General features: G+C 47.1%; 6 non-coding genes across 6 annotated transcripts; 2 read left to right on the top strand and 4 right to left on the bottom strand.

Annotated features, from left to right (window-relative positions):
• Nucleotides 1–10,616: 10,616 nt before the first annotated feature.
• On the top strand, nt 10,617–10,688 carry trnad-guc (transfer RNA aspartic acid (anticodon GUC)). Its single transcript has one exon. It is a non-coding gene; the product is annotated as a tRNA-Asp (tRNA).
• Nucleotides 10,689–10,764: 76 nt separating this feature from the next.
• Nucleotides 10,765–10,835, bottom strand: trnag-gcc (transfer RNA glycine (anticodon GCC)). The gene has a single exon. It is a non-coding gene; the product is annotated as a tRNA-Gly (tRNA).
• A 586-nt stretch (nt 10,836–11,421) lies between these two features.
• Nucleotides 11,422–11,493, bottom strand: trnae-uuc (transfer RNA glutamic acid (anticodon UUC)). Its single transcript has one exon. It is a non-coding gene; the product is annotated as a tRNA-Glu (tRNA).
• A 2,064-nt stretch (nt 11,494–13,557) lies between these two features.
• On the top strand, nt 13,558–13,628 carry trnag-gcc (transfer RNA glycine (anticodon GCC)). The gene has a single exon. It is a non-coding gene; the product is annotated as a tRNA-Gly (tRNA).
• A 75-nt stretch (nt 13,629–13,703) lies between these two features.
• On the bottom strand, nt 13,704–13,775 carry trnad-guc (transfer RNA aspartic acid (anticodon GUC)). Its single transcript has one exon. It is a non-coding gene; the product is annotated as a tRNA-Asp (tRNA).
• Nucleotides 13,776–14,880: 1,105 nt separating this feature from the next.
• Nucleotides 14,881–14,954, bottom strand: trnan-guu (transfer RNA asparagine (anticodon GUU)). Its single transcript has one exon. It is a non-coding gene; the product is annotated as a tRNA-Asn (tRNA).
• Nucleotides 14,955–18,087: the final 3,133 nt, after the last annotated feature.

Raw genomic sequence — 18,087 nt, 5'->3', positions numbered from 1 at the left:
AAATGTGAGGTGATGTGAATAGAGTCAAATACATTGCATCATTCTGTGTGTGTGTGTGTGTGTGTATATATATATATATATATATATATATATATATATATATATATATATATATATTTCAAGTAACTAACTTTATTATTATAATGAAAACACATTACACACGACCACAGTTCTGTAACAAAATGCCAATAACAAAGACGTTCTCATACCGGGAGTCGAACACGGGCCGCCTGGGTGAAAACCAGGAATCCTAACCGCTAGACCATATGGGAAGCGGAGGATGCAACCTCCTGGACATGCATCAGTAGCTAGTATACAGAACAATGATTGGTAAAAAAACACATTTCATTACAAACACGTTACAAATTAAAGCAAACTTCAAGCCATTTATATTTATTCTCAATTAACAGAAACTCTTCCATTGCTAAAAAATATTAAAAAAAAATCCCTTTGTGCTTCTCGGAAGGCATACGATGGAGGGCGCACTGCAGTTTTTTCAGTCTGGGGAATATTACAAATTAGGAGACACTGCTTTAAAATACACATGTAGGGCTGGCGAATCTGTTTCAAAGAATTGCCACACTTTGTATTTATCTCCATAATGCGTTGGGACTAAATACACAGATACATTAAAACTTTTTGGAGAATGCGGGCATCGATCCCGCTACTTCTCGCATGCTAAGCGAGCGCTCTACCATTTGAGATAATTCCCCTTGATTTATGCCAGCGATTCTCATAGGCTCCATCGCAGCTTGATACGAGCAATTCAGATTGTCGGCAATGTAGTCTGCCAATTGCAAATTCAAAAAATAAATTAATTAACTAAATAGCAAATATTTCGACGAGAGGTATGTTTTCAATTTCTTCAAAAAGTAGTCTCAGCTCGTTGATTCAGTCGCTTTAAAATCCTCCTCTGTGTCCCGATGCAGCAGCGCTGTGTGCTGTGGCTCGAGCTTGTTTGACGAGGCAGGCAATGCAAAAATGCCAAAACTTGCTTTTGTATCACACGACAAACTTAAGGTCTGCTTTAACGGCTTGGCTGTCTCAAGTTAGTTTGTATTGTTAATGTAACACCTCATTGTTGCATTGTATCCCTTTCAAGTCGAAAATAACCATCAAGGTATGGGACATTGCCGTCAGGCAGTAGGGATTGGCTGAGCTTTATGTCAAAGCTGCCGATAAGCCATCCGCGCAAGCTGCCGTGTAAGCCCGCCCCCCTGGGAGCTTACTATACGCAGCGCGCGGAGAGTCACTTCCTCTTTTGCCTTCAGCATCAGTAGCGGTAGGACTTAGAGCTATTTAACTGACTGTACTCACTAAGCTTAGGCTTGAGAAGCTGGTTTATCCCCTTCTCCGAGTTTATTTCAGTTATACTCTCCGGAGTTATTATTGTTTATTATTGTATATTTGTATTATTATTTAGGATTATATATTGTTTACATTATATATTCCTTTTCGCTTTGCTTCGGCATCACGTTCTTCATGGTCCCTGTCTTTCCTCTGTTCCTTTAATTATTATTGTGTGGGTTTTTTGTATATATATATTGTATATATATTATATTTATTGTGTATATATATATTGGTATATATTGTACATTGTGTGTCGGACGCGTGTTGCGTTGGCCTTGGCCATGCGCATTTGCATCCTCGGTCTAGCTTAGGTTAAACCGTGTTTGTGTGTTTGTCTGCTTTGTTCGTGTTTGTCTGCTCTGCAGTGCCCCCCCCGCGGCGCGTTCCCGCCACGTGGTATTGCACTACACTCCCTTTTCCTTCTGCAGCGTCCACATAAAAAAAAAAAAAAAGAATTTTCCCTTCACTATACAGAGGAAGACAACCACCAACGTGCAAAATCCCCAGCACCTTTCAGGTAGGTATTGCACAGCATCAGACACTGTACCAGCACTTAGCGTCTCCGCTTGGCTGGTCAGCTGGTGCTTAGGCGTCTGTGCTAGCGTTCCACGCTCGGTACTCGCGCTTCGACACTCGCACTCCGGCACTTTTGGTGTCAGCGCTTGTGCGCTTTGTGCAGCGCTTCGGCGCTTTGTGCAGCGCTTCTGCGCTTGGTGCTTAGTGCTTCTGCACTTGGGGCTCAGTGCTCGACGCTTGACGCTTCGGCGCTCGGTGCTCGACGCTCGGTGCACGTTCCATCAACGCTTGGTGCTCGGTGCTCGACGCTCGGTGCTCGACGCTCGGTGCACGTTCCATCAACGCTTGGTGCTCGGTGCTCGACGCTCGGTGCTCGACGCTCGGTGCACGTTCCATCAACGCTTGGTGCTCGGTGCTCGACGCTCGGTGCTCGACGCTCGGTGCTCGACGCTCGACGCTTCGGTGCTCGACGCTCGGTGTTCGGCGCTTGGCGCCTCGACGCACGCACCCTCGACGCTCGACGCACGCGCCTCTGCGCTCGACGCTCGACGCTCGACGCTCGGCGCTCGACGCTCGGTGCTCGGCGCTTGGCGCCTCGACGCACGCACCCTCGGCGCTCGACGCTCGGTGCTCGACGCTCGGTGCTCGACGCTCAGTGCTCGACGCTTCGGCGCTCGACGCTCGGTGCTCGGCGCTTGGCGCCTCGACGCACGCACCCTCGACGCTCGACGCTCGACGCTCGGTGCTCGACGCCTCTGCGCTCGACGCTTCGACGCCTCAACGCGCGCACCCTTGACGTCGACGCACGCACCTCGGTGCTCGACGCTTCGGCGCTCGGTGCTCGACGCACGCACCCTCGACGCCGCGGCGCTCGACGCACGCACTTCAGGTGCTTGACGCTTGGTGCCCGGCGCTTCGGCGTTCGACGCGCGCACCTCTGCTTTTAACGTCTCTTGGTGATTGACGTCAATACTAGACGCTTCGGCATTCTACAATGTCTGGGTTCCACCGTTGCGTGACCTGTCAGGCCAAGTTGCCTGCCAGCGACCCTCACGAGGACTGCGTCGCATGCTTAGGGCCGGACCATGCTGCATCTGCCATGGCAGACAGGGCATACTGCCAGCTATGTGTGGGGTTTCAAACACGCACCCTGCACCAGAGAGCTAGGAAGGCGGTTGGAGGTCGTTCCCCATCCTCGGGCTCGTCCCACACCGTCTCGGCCCCACCATCATCTATCGTGTCGCTGCCGGCGACGTCTCAGCTCCCTCTGAGCCCATCTTCCCAGCTTACAGCTGGTCAGAGGTCTCCAATTAGACGTGCTCGGGAACGTTCCCGCAGCCCCTCCTCTCGCGGGGCTCGCCCCCATCGGGAGTCTCGATCCAGATCTCGATCGCGTCACCGGAGAAGGCACTCTCGCTCCACTCGAAGGGGTAGACGGCATCAGGACACATCTGGGGTGGATGAGCTCACCTCCAAGATGTCGCAGTTTATGGAGCAATCCCTCCTCATGACCCTAGCGAATGTGGCGCCTCGGGCCCCAGAGATGGTAACCGGACCCAGCGCTAGTCAGCCGATGGTTCCACCACCAGTGCCCCAGGAAGTAGAGTGGGACGCCGATGCTGTCTCAAGGGACGCATCTGACGCAGACCCGCTCTTTGAAGACACAGAGCCTGAGGTGGCATCCCAGCACTTTGGGCAGGACGACCCTGAAGTGCTGGATACTAATGACCCTATCTGGTCAGTGGTGGAGAGGGCAGCCCGTCACCTAGGCGTGGACTGGCCTGCATCAGAGCCAACACGACGCTCTCTATTTGAGTTGCCATCGGCTCCGCCCCTTCAGTCCAGGATGCTCCCAGCATTCCCGGATTTTATTAAGGAGGTGCAGTCCACCTGGGGAGCACCGACTTCTCGCAAGGCTTCGGCCTTCAACATGCAAGGGGCGAGTGAAGCTGGGCTAGCGTTGTTTCCGTCAGTGGGCGCTGCGTTCGCCGCGCTAGTAAAGACGCCGACACTATCGGGGCTGGCTAAGGACCCTTCCTGCCCTAACAGGCAGTGTAGGATTACGGAGGCCCACCTAAAAAAGGGTTATGCCGCGGCTACAGAGGCAGTTAGACTGTCTAACGTGGCCAGCCTCCTGACAGTCTACCAGGCGGCGCTGATTCGCGACCTGCCTGAGTCCCCATCCGTCGGACTTAGAACCGAGCTGGGTGCAGTTGCACAGCTTTTGGTTAAGCTGGCTCAGCTGAATGCGCGAGCACAGGGCAGGAGCATTGCTTCCCTTGTAGTGGCAAGGAGGCAGCTATGGCTCTCACAGGCCAGGGTACAGGATCCTGATAAGGCCCCGTTGCTAGATGCTCCTATATCCCCGGGGCACATGTTTGGCCCAGCGGTGGAGGAGATGCTGCAACGCTCCGTCAAGGCGCGTGAGGCGTCGCAGCAGTTGGCTAAGATGTGGCCAAGCAAGCCTTTCCAGCCAAGGCGGCCGCAGGAGCGCCAATGGCGCAGGGCGCCGCCGCAGCAGCAAGCGCACCCACAGGGCAGTAAAACCGCCCCTTTGGGGGTTGCAGCACGCAGCCAACCCGTGTTTGCAAGACCGCAGCGCGGAGGGTGGTGCCCCAGAGGAGGTAGCAGACCACGCCCTTGTGGCTTGGTCAGGCCCCTCGTGAGCGAGCGCAGCCTAAGCAGTCCTGAGAAACCCCGGAAGCCATTAACCCACACCTACACTGTTCCACAGCTTCTGTTCTGGCAACAATGCACCAACGACATCTGGGTGCGCAAGACTATACTCACCGGGTACACCCTTCAATTCCGGTTAAACCCCCCCCCCCCCCTTCAGGGGAGTGGTGGTAACTGCAGTGAAGGACTCGGTTCAGTCCTCAGCTCTAAATGCAGAAATACAGGCATTGCTCAAGAAGCGTGCCATTCAACTAGTAGACCCTGCTCTGACCGACCAGGGGTTCTACTCCAAGTACTTCCTGGTGCCAAAAAAGGACGGCGGGTTCCGCCCTATTTTAGAACTGCGACTACTGAACAAATACCTACGGGTGTTGTCGTTCAAGATGCTTACGCACAGGCACATTGTCCAGTCTGTCCAGCAGGGCGACTGGTTTACCACCGTAGACCTCACAGATGCATGCTTTCACGTTCCCATCTGTCCGGGTCACAGGAAGTACCTACGTTTCGCATTTCAGAGCAGGGTCTACGAGTTTTGTGTCCTGCCATTCGGCCTGTCTCTAGCTCCTCGAACCTTTTCGAAGTGTATGGACGCCATTTTAGCCCCCTTGCGGGTTCAAGGCGTTCGACTGCTGAACTATCTGGACCACTGGCTCGTCTGCGCGCAGTCAAAGGAGCAGCTGGCACAGCACACAGTGATGGTTACAGACCATCTTCAGCGGCTAGGTCTGAAGGTCAATCCAGACAAGAGCCGCCTCGTGCCCAGCCAACAGACCGAGTTTTTGGGTCTGCATCTGGACTCAGTGTCCATGGAAGCGACCCTATCAACACAAAGAGTTGCCTCATTAGAGCGGTGTCTCTCCCTATTCAGGTTGAGAGAAACAGTCAGAATGGAGCTCTGTCAGCGCATGCTGGGGTTGATGGCTGCCGCCTCGCAAGCCCTTCCTTTGGGCTTACTACACCAGAGACCTCTGCAGGCCTGGTTCAATGCCTTCGCGTTGCACCCGCAGAGAGACAAGCACCGCAGGTTGAGGGTATCCCGAACCTGCTGGGAAACATTACGCTGGTGGAAAGTTCAGTCGAACATCCGTGGAGTGTGGTCAGGACCCTGGAGGTCAGCCCACATCAACGCTCTGGAACTCAGAGCAGTGGACCTCGCCCTTCGGCACTTCTTGCCAGTGCTTCTAGACAAGCACGTGTTAGTGCGGTCAGACAACACCACAGTAGTGGCGTATATCAATCGCCAGGGCGGATTGCGGTCCCCCGGTCTTCACCGGATGGTAACGCGGCTGTTGCTCTGGGCTCAACCGCGTTTAGCCTCTCTGCGTGCAGTTCATCTGCCGGGCAGAGTCAATTACGCAGCGGATCTCCTGTCCAGAGGAGGTCCTCTTGCGGGCGAATGGCGTCTTCACCCTCGGGTGGTAGAGCGCATTTGGGACTGGTTCGGCACAGCGCAAGTCGATCTCTTCGCTTCGCGAGAGACCACGCACTGCCCCCTATGGTTCTCGGTGAAGGACCTCGACAGCCCCCTAGGAGTCGATGCACTGGCTCACGAATGGCCGCCAGGGCTCCTGTAAACATTTCCACCGATTTCGATGCTCCCCGCCTTCTTGGAGAAGGTCAGGGTAGAGCAAGCGACAGTGATCCTGATCGCTCCTCGGTGGCCTCGGAGGATATGGTTCCCAAGTCTAGTGCAGTTGTTGCACGGTCGCCCAAGGGAGCTCCCTCTGCGAGCGGACCTGTTGTCCCAAGCCCAAGGAGGGCTATGGCATCCGAACCCCAAGCTCATGCAGCTATGGGCTTGGCCCCTGAGCGGGAGCGCCTGTCAGCCTTAGGGCTTTCGACGGTGGTTATATCCACCATTCAGAGTGCGAGAGTGCCCTCTACTCGGTCGCAATATGCGTATAAGTGGCAATTATTTCAGAGTTGGTGTCTGGCTGAGGGCCATGACCCGGTCTCCTGCCCTATGGCAGTGATATTACAGTTTCTGCAGAAGCTGTTAGATGAGGGTAAGTCTCCCTCTACACTTAAAGTGTATTTAGCCGCTATTTCGGCTTGCCATGTACGCATTGACGGGTTATCACCTGGTTGCCATTTTTTGGCATCTCAGTTTCTGAAAGGCGCAAGACGCTTGCGGCCTCCAAGAACGACCAGTTTACAGTCGTGGAGCCTTGATGTGGTGCTAGAAGCCCTTGAAAAGGCACCGTTTGAGCCTCTCCACAGCGTGGATATGAAGCTCATATCTATTAAGACTGCATTTTTGCTGGCTGTGGTATCAGCAAAACGCGTGAGCGAGTTACATGCACTTTCAGTGCATCCTTCTTGTACTCGTTTTGCAGGAGACGGTTCTAAGGACTCCATGCGCCCTAATCCGGCCTTTTTACCAAAGGTTATATCCCCGTTCCACATGAACCAGTCAGTCGAGTTGATGGCGTTCCATCCTCCTCCTTTTTCTTCCCCAGAGGAAGAGCGGTTACACATGCTCTGCCCCGTGAGGGCATTGAGGTGTTATATTGACCGTACAAAGACTGGGAGGCAGACAGAACAGTTGTTCATATGCCATGGTTCTAGATCTTTGGGTCAGCCGCTGTCTAAACAGCGCCTTTCCCACTGGATAGTGGATGCTATTAAATTAGCGTATGAATCTGCAGGCCTTCCACCACCAGGGCAGTTGAAGGCGCATTCTACCAGGGGTATGGCGACATCCTGGGCCCTCTTTCGAGGGGTGCCGGTGTCTGATATTTGCGCGGCAGCCAGTTGGGCTACGCCGCATACTTTCATGAGGTTTTACAGGTTAAATGTACTGGAATGCTCTGCTCCGTCATTTGGAGCATCTGTGTTGCACTCTATGACGCCTCAGGTTGCGGACGTCTAGAGTGGTTGACAATATGGTGTGACTATTCCACCTTGGGACAGGTGTCATTGCGAGCATAGACGCTGAGGCGCAGCTCCGCAAATGTGTAGATGTACTGCCTACGCAGTTGCGTTATGACGTAAGGCTGTCCTACTGCCGAGAATCCTCCCTTGCGACGGCTTGGGAACACTGTTCCCATACCTTGATGGTTATTTTCGACTTGAAAGGGAACGATAGGTTGCGGATGCAACCCCGGTTCCCTGAAAGAGAAAATAACCATCAAGCCGCAAGGCCGCTCTGGAGGCCTTCACGGCCTGAAGGGCAAAAGAGGAAGTGACTCTCCGCGCGCTGCGTATAGTAAGCTCCCAGGGGGTCGGGCTTACACGGCAGCTTGCGCGGAGGCCTATCGGCAGCTTTGACATAAAGCTCAGCCAATCCCTACTGCCTGACGGCAATGTCCCATACCTTGATGGTTATTTTCTCTTTCAGGGAACCGGGGTTGCATCCGCAACCTGTTATGTTTCTGCTGCCTCGATCACGTTGTGCAGTATCTCCCGTATGCTCTGGCGGTTTAACAGTTTGGTCTCTGTGGCGCAATCGGTTAGCGCGTTTGGCTGTTAACCGAAAGGTTGGTGGTTCAAGCCCACCCAGGGTCGGTGCTTTTTGCATTTCTTAATCACATTAGAAAATGGCACTGTAATACATTACTATTTCCTTTGGTTTAAATATGTTTGGTACAAAGGGGAGACAATTAACACTTAACAAGCTGCCGGTATGTTCTCAATTGGCACTTGTGTTCTCAAAGGCATAGCGTGCATTTAAATTAAATAGGTTCTACAATGCAAAAGCAAGTTTTGGCATTTTTGCATTGCCTGCCTCGTCAAACAAGCTCGAGCCACAGCACAGTGCTGATGCATATAAAGCTCTGGAAAAAATTAAGAGACCACTGCATAATTATCAGTTTCTCTGGTTTTACTATTTATAGGTATGTGTTTGGGTAAAATGAACATTTTTGTTTTATTCTATAAACTACTGACAACATTTCTCCCAAATTCCAAATAAAAATATTGTCATTTAGAGCATTTATTTGCAGAAAATGACAACTGGTCAAAATAACAAAAAAGATGCAGTGTTGTCAGACCTCGAATAATGCAAAGAAAATAAGTTCATATTCATTTTTAAAAAACACAATACTAATGTTTTAACTTAGGAAGAGTTCAGAAATCAATACTTGGTGGAATAACCCTGATTTTCAAGCACAGCTTTCATGCGTCTTGGCATGCTCTCCACCAGTCTTTCACATTGATGTTGGGTGGCTTTATGCCACTCCTGGCACAAAAATTCAAGCAGCTCGGCTTTGTTTGATAGCTTGTGACCATCCATCTTCCTCTTGATCACATTCCAGAGGTTTTCAATGGGGTTCAGGTCTGGAGATTGGGCTGCCCATCACAGGGTCTTGATCTGGTGGTCCTCCATCCACACCTTGATTGACCTGGCTGTGTGGCATGGAGCACTGTCCTGCTGGAAAAAACAATCCTCAGAGTTGGGGAACATTGTCAGAGCAGAAGGAAGCAAGTTTTCTTCCAGGACAACCTTGTACTTGGCTTGATTCATGCGTCCTTCACAAAGACAAATCTGCCCGATTACAGCCTTGTTGAAGCACCCCAAGATGAGTCCAATTTTCAGCTTTGCCCAACACCTGGTCGTCTAATGGTTAGACGGAGACCTGGAGAGGCCTACAAGCCACAGTGTCTCGCACCCACTGTGAAATGTGGTGGAGGATCGGTGATGATCTGGGGGTGCTTCAGCAAGGCTGGAATCGGACAGCTTTGGCATGAATCAAGCCAAGTACAAGGTTGTCCTGGAAGAAAACTTGCTTCCTTCTGCTCTGTCACGTTAATTTCCAGCTTCCCAGCATCAGGCCATTCCTGCAACCTTCTTGTTCCCGGATTTGCACTTCTTCATTTGCCCCCTTCATCAAGGCACTTAATACAACTTTCAAAGTCCATATCATTCAATTTGAGCTTCCAGGCACAAATAATAATGTCCTACGATTAGCAACATTTCAGTCAAAGCGTCCTCCCACAACGCAATAGACAATACACTCTTAGACTGCTCCTGATCAAATCAATAGGATGGCTTGAAGTTTGCATGCAGTGGAAATTGGTATTTGAGAGTTAAGGCGTTTAAGATGATGTCGCGATGGGAATGTGAATAGAGTCAGTTATATTTGCATCATTCTGTATATATACCCCATACCCCTAGACCAACGAGCCAGCTGCCGGTTTTATCCGGCGGCCGACGCGTGATACAGTACTTAAAAAAATAAATAGAAAAAAGGAGGCTGGGTTTCGTTGTTTTGCAAAGGATGCACTGCAACGTCAGCTCACAGGAGCAGTCCCACTACTGGTGCGACACGGGGGTTTTGACCTGCTCCGTTCCCGACCTGGGCCGGTTCACCCCTCCTTAGACGACCTGGCATTCACGAGCTCCCCCAGAAATGCCATGTCGATGCCGTGCTAAGTGCGGACTCCCGATCGGCACAGCCAGTTGCAGCACAGAGCTCCCGTGCTCAAGCGATCCGCCAGCCTCAACCTGCCCCTGTAGCTGGGATTACAGACACACGCCACGGCGCCCGGCGTGAGCGAGAACGGCTAGAAGGCAATTCAAATCCCCTTGTCGGAAATGAGAGCGAGAGTAATCGGGTAGGTCTCCACTGACGTGGCAGCTTTTAATGCCGATTCCATTAAAAGCATTGCCGGGTCCTGCTGTAGCGGTAAAACACTGTGACCAGATGAATGAATTGAAAAAGTGTTACGTGAAACACATGTGAATCCTAGTTTTTGTGCTGCGAATTTAAAAAAAAAAAAAAAAAAAGCAGCACTATAAGAATGCCAAAAATTAATGAAGGTTGCGTTGGCGAGTATTAAGCCCCCCTCCTCTGAGGTGCCAGCAGCATTCCGGAACGGGACTCTGGTCATGCTGCACTTATTTTGCTGCCAGAGACTGTATCACGCGTCGGCCGCCGGATAAAACCGGCAGCTGGCTCGTTGGTCTAGGGGTATGATTCTCGCTTTGGGTGCGAGAGGTCCTGGGTTTTTTTTGGTTTTGGTTTGTACTATACTGTTTTCGATCCATAAACCGACATTAAGCTCAGCAGTCAGTTTTGACTTATACGCTTTGCAACTAAATGTGTTGCCATATTGGCAGGTTGCATGTGCCTTCCTCGTTAGTATAGTGGTCAGTATCCCCGCCTGTCACGCGGGAGACCGGGGTTCAATTCCCCGACGGGGAGATTTTTTTTTTTACTGATTGAAGGCAGGTGCGTGCTGCTGTAATTGTATACATAAATTAAAAAAGAAAAATAAGGTTGCATTGGCTGGGAATCGAACCCGGGCCTCCCGCATGGCAGGCGAGAATTCTACCACTGAACCACCAATGCTCGCGTGACGTTTTAATTACTCCTTATTGGCTAGGTGTTACACAAGCAGACAATTCGTTTCAATATATTCCATATTACAAGGCGTGTCACAGCAACAGCTTTGCAGACTCAACAAAGACTGCAGTCCTCGTTTAACCATTGTGCAATCAGCCCTCAGCCCACGCCTCCATTCGGAGACCAAACCACACAATTCTTTGGAAAGACAGAGTTTTGCTCTATTAAACGCCCGGGAGCGAGAGGATGCTGCCTGACCCGTCGGGAGCGAGTGTCAGATTTTTGTATGTTATGTGTCTAAACTGCTCTTTCTCTCACTTTTACGTCACCCCTCTCAAGCCCTCGTAGGCAACCAGTGAAATGTGAGGTGATGTGAATAGAGTCAAATACATTGCACCATTCTGTGTATGTGTGTGTGTGTATATACATATATATATATATATATATATATATATATATATATATATATATATATATATATATATATATATATATATATATATATACATTTCAAGTAACTAGCTTTATTATTATAATGAAAACACATTACACATGACCACAGTTCTGTAACAAAATGACAATAACAAAGACGTTCCCATACCGGGAGTCGAACCCGGGCCGCCTGGGTGAAAACCAGGAATCCTAACCGCTAGACCATATGGGAAGCGGAGGAGCATCCTCCTGGACATGCATCAGTCGCTAGTATACAGAACAATGATTGGTAAAAAACCATATATTTCATTACAAACACGTTACAAATTAAAGCAAACTTCAAGCCATTTATATTTATTCTCAATTAACAGAAACTCTTCCATTGCTAAAAAATATAAAAAAAAAATCCCTTTGTGCTTCTCGGAAGGCATACGATGGAGGGCGCACTGCAGTTTTTCAGTCTGGGGAATATTACAAATTAGGAGACACTGCTTTAAAATACACATGTAGGGCGGGCGAGTCTGTTACAAAGAATTGCCACACTGTATGTATCTCCATAATGCGTTGGGACTAAATACGCCGATACATTAAAACTACTTGGAGAATGCGGGCATCGATCCTGCTACTTCTCGCATGCTAAGCGAGCGCTCGGAAAGATTGTTTCAAGGAAATCAACAGCTGATACCAACTCTTGTCAGCACTCAATACTATTTTAATTTCCATTTTAGATCAGACTAAAATAGTGTTCCTAACACAGATTGTATTTTTGTTGTAAACAGACTAGTTGTTGAAAGCACTGAAAATACAATATTAATATTATTGGCAGACCGTCGCCCCCAACTGGCAATATCTTGGTAGCACAACAGAGACTTCATATGATACAATGACTGTGCAACAATGAGGTGTTACATTAACAATACAAACTAACTTGAGACAGCCAAGCCGTTAAAGCAGACCTTAAGTTTGTCGTGTGATACAAAAGCAAGTTTTGGCATTTTTGCATTGCCTGCCTCGTCAAACAAGCTCGAGCCACAGCACACAGCGCTGCTGCATCGGGACACAGAGGTGGATTTTAAAGCGACTGAATCAACGAGCTGAGACTACTTTTTGAAGAAATTGAAAACATAACTCTCGTCGATATATTTGCTATTTAGTTAATTAATTTATTTTTTGAATTTGCAATTGGCAGACTACATTGCCGAGACAATCTGAATTGCTCGTATCAAGCTGCGATGGAGCCTATGAGAATCGCTGGCATAAATCAAGGGGAATTAGCTCAAATGGTAGAGCGCTCGCTTAGCATGCGAGAAGTAGCGGGATCGATGCCCGCATTCTCCAAATAGTTTTAATGTATCTGTGTATTTATTCCCAACGCATTATGGAGATAAATACAAAGTGTGGCAATTCTTTGTAACAGATTCGCCCGCCCTACATGTGTATTTTAAAGCAGTGTCTCCTAATTTGTAATATTCCCCAGAATGAAAAACTGCAGTGCGCCCTCCATTGTATGCCTTCCGAGAAGCACAAACTGATTTTTTTTATATATATTTTTTTAGCAATGGAAGAGTTTCTGTTAATTGAGAATAAATATAAATGGCTTGAAGTTTGCTTTAATTTGTAACGTGTTTGTAATGAAATATGTGGTTTTTTACCAATCATTGTTCTGTATACTAGCTACTGATGCATGTCCAGGAGTTTGCTCCTCCGCTTCCCATATGGTCTAGCGGTTAGGATTCCTGGTTTTCACCGAGGCGGCCCGGGTGCGACTCCCGGTATGGGAACGTCTTTGTTATTGTCATTTTGTTACAGAACTGTGGTCATGTGTAATGTGTTTTCATTATAATAATAAAGCTAGTTTCTTGAAATGTATATATATATATATATATACACACACACACAGAATGGTGCAATGTATTTGACTCTATTCACATCACCTCACATTTCACTGGTTGCCTATGAGGGCTTGAGAGGGGTGACGTAAAAGTGAGAGAAAGAGCAGTTTAGACACATAACATACAACAATCTGACACTCGCTCCCGACGGGTCAGGCAGCATCCTCTCGCTCCCGGGCGTTTAATAGAGCAAAACTCTGTCTTTCCAAAGAATTGTGTGGTTTGGTCTCCGAATGGAGGCGTGGGCTGAGGGCTGATTGCTCAATGGTTAAACGAGGACTGCAGACTTTGTTGAGTCTGCAAAGCTGTTGCTGTGACATGCCTTGTAATATGGAATATATTGAAACCGAATTGTCTGCTTGTGTAACACCTAGCCAATAAGGAGTAATTAAAACGTCACGCGAGCATTGGTGGTTCAGTGGTAGAATCCTCGCCTGCCACGCGGGAGGCCCGGGTTCGATTCCCGGCCAATGCAACCTTCTTTTTCTTTTTTACTTTATGTATACAATTAAAGCAGCACGCACCTGCCTTCAATCAGTAAAAAAAAAATCTCCCCGTCGGGGAATTGAACCCCGATCTCCCGCTTGACAGGCGGGGATACTGACCACTATACTAACGAGGAAGGAACATGCTACCTGCCAATATGGCAATGCATTTAGTTGCAAAGCGTCTAAGTCAAAACTGCCTGCTGAGCTTAATGTCGGTTTATGGATCGAAAACAGTATAGTACAAACCAAAACAAAAAAAAAACCCGGAAGCTAACGCACCCAAAGCGAGAATCATACCCCTAGACCAACGAGCCAGCTGCCGGTTTTATCCGGCGGCCGACGCGTGATACAGTCTCTGGCAGCAAAATAAGTGCAGCATGACCAGAGTCCCGTTCCGGAATGCTGCTGACACCTCAGAGGAGGGGGGCTTAATACTCGCCAACGCAACCTTCATTATTTTTTGGCATTCTTATAGTGCTGCTTTTTTTTCTTTTTTTTTTTTAAATTCGCAGCACGAAAACTAGGATTCACATGTGTTTCACGTAACACTTTTTCAATTCATTCATTTGGTCACAGTGTTTTATCGCTACAGCAGGACCCGGCAATGCTTTTAATGGAATTGGCATTAAAAGCTGCCACGTCAGTGGCGAACTGCCCGAGTACTCTCGCTCTCATTTCAGACAAGGGGATTTGAATTGCCTTCTAGCCGTTCTCGCTCACGCCGGGCGCCGTGGCGTGTGTCTGTAATCCCAGCTAAAGGGACAGGTTGAGGTTGGCGGATCGCTTGAGCACGGAAGCTCTGTGCTGCAACTGGCTGTGCCGATCGGGAGTCCGCACTTAGCACGGCATCGACATGGCATTTCTGGGGGAGCTCGTGAATGCCAGGTCGTCTAAGGAGGGGTGAACCGGCCCAGGTCGGGAACGGAGCAGGTCAAAACCCCGTGTCGCACCAGTAGTGGGACTGCTCCTGTGAGCAGACGTTGCAGTGCCTCCTTTTTTTCTATTTATTTTTTGAAGTACTGTATCACGCGTCGGGCGCTGGATAAAACCGGCAGCTGGCTCGTTGGTCTAGGGGTATGGGGTATATATATACAGAATGATGCAAATATAACTGACTCTATTCACATTCCCAATGCGACATCATCTTAAATGCCTTAACTCTCAAATACCAATTTCCAAAGGAAATAGTAATGTATTACAGTGCCATTTTCTAATGTGATTAAGAAATGCAAAAAGCACCGTCCCTGGGTGGGCTTGAACCACCAACCTTTCGGTTAACAGCCGAACACGCTAACCGATTGCGCCACAGAGACCAAACTGTTAAACCGCCAGAGCATACGGGAGATACTGCACAACGTGATCGAGGCAGCAGAAACAAACTAATGTTAACAGAAAAGAAATATAAAAAGAGAATTTCGACAAAAGCTGCCGGGAAGCACTGCCGCTGCTGATTGCTTGTTTCTATGCGCTTTGAAAAGGGAGTCTCGTCTTCCAGAATATCACTTACAATGTGGGCCATCAAAAATAAAAAATAAAGTTTCTAAAGAAGATGATTTCAGCAAGCTAAAACACCACACAAACACTTGTCATGTGACACTTTCTATATTGGCTTGCTAGCTTGCAATTGGCTGCTGGTCCGCGGCGGTGCGGCACTGAGCGCTGGTTTATCATGTTACAGGTGTTACACACCAGCGCCAGTAGGCACTGAGCGCTTTTCACCTCCAGCGACAGTGTGTCACTGACGCTGGCATGCGTATCGGGTGCATAATGACGTTTTTATTAATGCCACTTTCTTACGGACAGTAGTCAGGGTGATGATACAAGACCAGAGCCAATAAACCTGTTATTTTCTTGTCCTTTCACTACCATATTCTATTGTGCTTGTTCAGAATACGCGTGAATCCTGAAAACATCTTGTTAATATTTAAACAAAGCCAGCAGCCACTTTATTGATCACTCTGTGGATTAACCGCTATTGGAATACAGATGCTTGTGTTAAAGATGTTAATAGACTTTCAATGTACACGTTTTAGAGCTAAGCGTTTGTTTAGGCAGTTCAAGCGCTGCACTTTCAGGCAGCCAGTTCCAGTGTTTGCCTTTTGGACTTACTCTGGAAGGAATACAAAAAAAAAAAGCATTTGTTGAGAACTGCATTTGGGAGAAAACTTAACAGTTTCGAAAACGCATTAGTAAAGGCATCGGATTCTATTATGGTGTTTCCGAGCTGTTGAACGTTTCGCTTGTTAGGGCGGGCGAGTCTGTTACAAAGAATTGCCACACTGTATGTATCTAAATAATACGTTGGGACTAAATACGCCGATACATTAAAACTACTTGGAGAATGCGGGCATCGATCCTGCTACTTCTCGCATGCTAAGCGAGCGCTCGGAAAGATTGTTTCAAGGAAATCAACAGCTTGTAACAGACTTCTTAAACTGAATTGCTAAAACACTTTGTTCCAAAGAATTAACAGAAGTTAAAAATCTCTCTTTACAAAAAAGATAAAACAACTCAGTCAGAAATCAGCCACAGCACAAAAAAAAGGGAATCCAGGGCAAGTAACAGATAGAAGCAAAATGCAAGATTTATTACTTATCCAGCCAATAGCAAAACTATACAATTAACCCTCAGGTCTTATGTAAATAGTAATTAATAAGTCTGGCAACCCCTGACAAAAGATAAACAAAATCCACTACAAAGAAAGGTAACTCATATTTTTCTGAGTTAGCTATATAAATATAAGTAACTCAGAAAATACTTTTTGTATAGGGATATATTAATCAAGACAATATCACAACCCAGGAGTATATTGACTAAATTGGCAAAGTTTAACAATTATATGCACCCTTTAGATATTAACACCACCGAGAGAAAAACAATCACTTATACAGATTTTAGAGATTTATATCCCTTCACCCAACAATAAGAGTAAATAACAATTACAGGTTAGAGACCCAATAATATAATCCACTCAAGGGATAGCACAGAGAAAAAAAAATAATGTTCAAAAACAAAAAACAAACAAACAGTCTTAATCCAAAGATCCATAAAACTCAAACAAGAGAAAAAAACAACAATGTCCCAAAAAACAAAACAAAAAATGGCCATTCAAAAAATTGTAATCCAATAGCAGCAGAAAAAAGAAAAAAAACAAAACCCCAAAAGGATTGATCTCACCCAATTCTACTGTTCAGGTCCACGGTGATGAAACTTCTTAATAGAGCTGCAATGTTCCTTTTAATCCATACTTGAGAAAAAAGAAACTCGCACCAGCGATTGAAAATAGTGCGTTCAAACCAAAACCAATGCAAATATAGAAAAAAGAACACGACTAGCAAACACGAAAGTATCAAAGCAAAACAAAACATTAAACTTACTATTAAAGAAAAAAACAAACGTTAGTAAAGCCGAGTAAAAGATAATGTCCATGAAAAGACTGAATATCTAATCCTAAACAAAGGAAACTACATCTTAAAAATCAATAGACATACTAAAACCCAGACTAACGAAATAGATAAAGAGGTAAATAAACTTAGCCAAAGGTTCCAAAAGAACGGCAAGTCCTGAGAGCACCAGCTGAGAACAAAGAACTCTCCAAAATAATTTTCTACCATCTTTTAAATTACCCGGCTACCAGTCAGGAAACGAGACCTGTGTAAAAAAAACTATGGCAAGCCGAAAGGGACAGAATTGAAAAAAGCGTAGCAGTAATTCCAAGTGAAAAAATTAAGCAAGGCAATCTTAGTCAAATAATTACTTCTAACCACATCATAAAATTAGAAAATCTGATCAAATAAAATACTTGACAGATATATATATATATATATTGTAAACGAGCCTTGCGGCTCGGGTTCGTTTGCCCTTTAAAATACCGACCAGACACAGATGGAGAGTTTGAAAGCGCTTTTGCGCTAATTTTTAATAACGAATCAATGAACAAAACAAATCACGAACACAAAACACCCAAACACAAAATAAATACCTAGCTCTGTACGAGCACTAACTAACACACCCAGGAACACCCTGACTACACGTGGGACAGCTAGGCTGTTTCCCCACTAAACATACACAGCAACCACACAGGTTGAATACAGCACTTTTTCTTTCTTTCTCTCACGACTGCCAGGACGCAGAGTACACCTTTCTGCTCCCTTCTTCTCAGCAGTCCTGAGCAAACTAACTGTTTCTCTTAAGTACCCTGCACCTGGTCCTAATTTACAATTGTTTCCAGGTGACAGGAATAACTAAGCAATAAAACCATTAACAAAACCAATTAAACAATACAGCACTACGATCAAACAAAACAAAACCACACATTTTACTGCGGGGATGACTCCAATCCCATCCCCACTGTGTTACAATATATATATTTTTTTTTAGCAATAGATGGTATTCAAAAGTATATTTAATTTGTTAGAATCACAGAATATAGAACATAGAAAGTAA

Source organism: Acipenser ruthenus, chromosome 55, assembly GCF_902713425.1.
Source record: "Acipenser ruthenus chromosome 55, fAciRut3.2 maternal haplotype, whole genome shotgun sequence".
Classification (NCBI taxonomy): domain Eukaryota; kingdom Metazoa; phylum Chordata; class Actinopteri; order Acipenseriformes; family Acipenseridae; genus Acipenser; species Acipenser ruthenus.
This window is presented reverse-complemented; position numbering and strand designations above follow the sequence as displayed.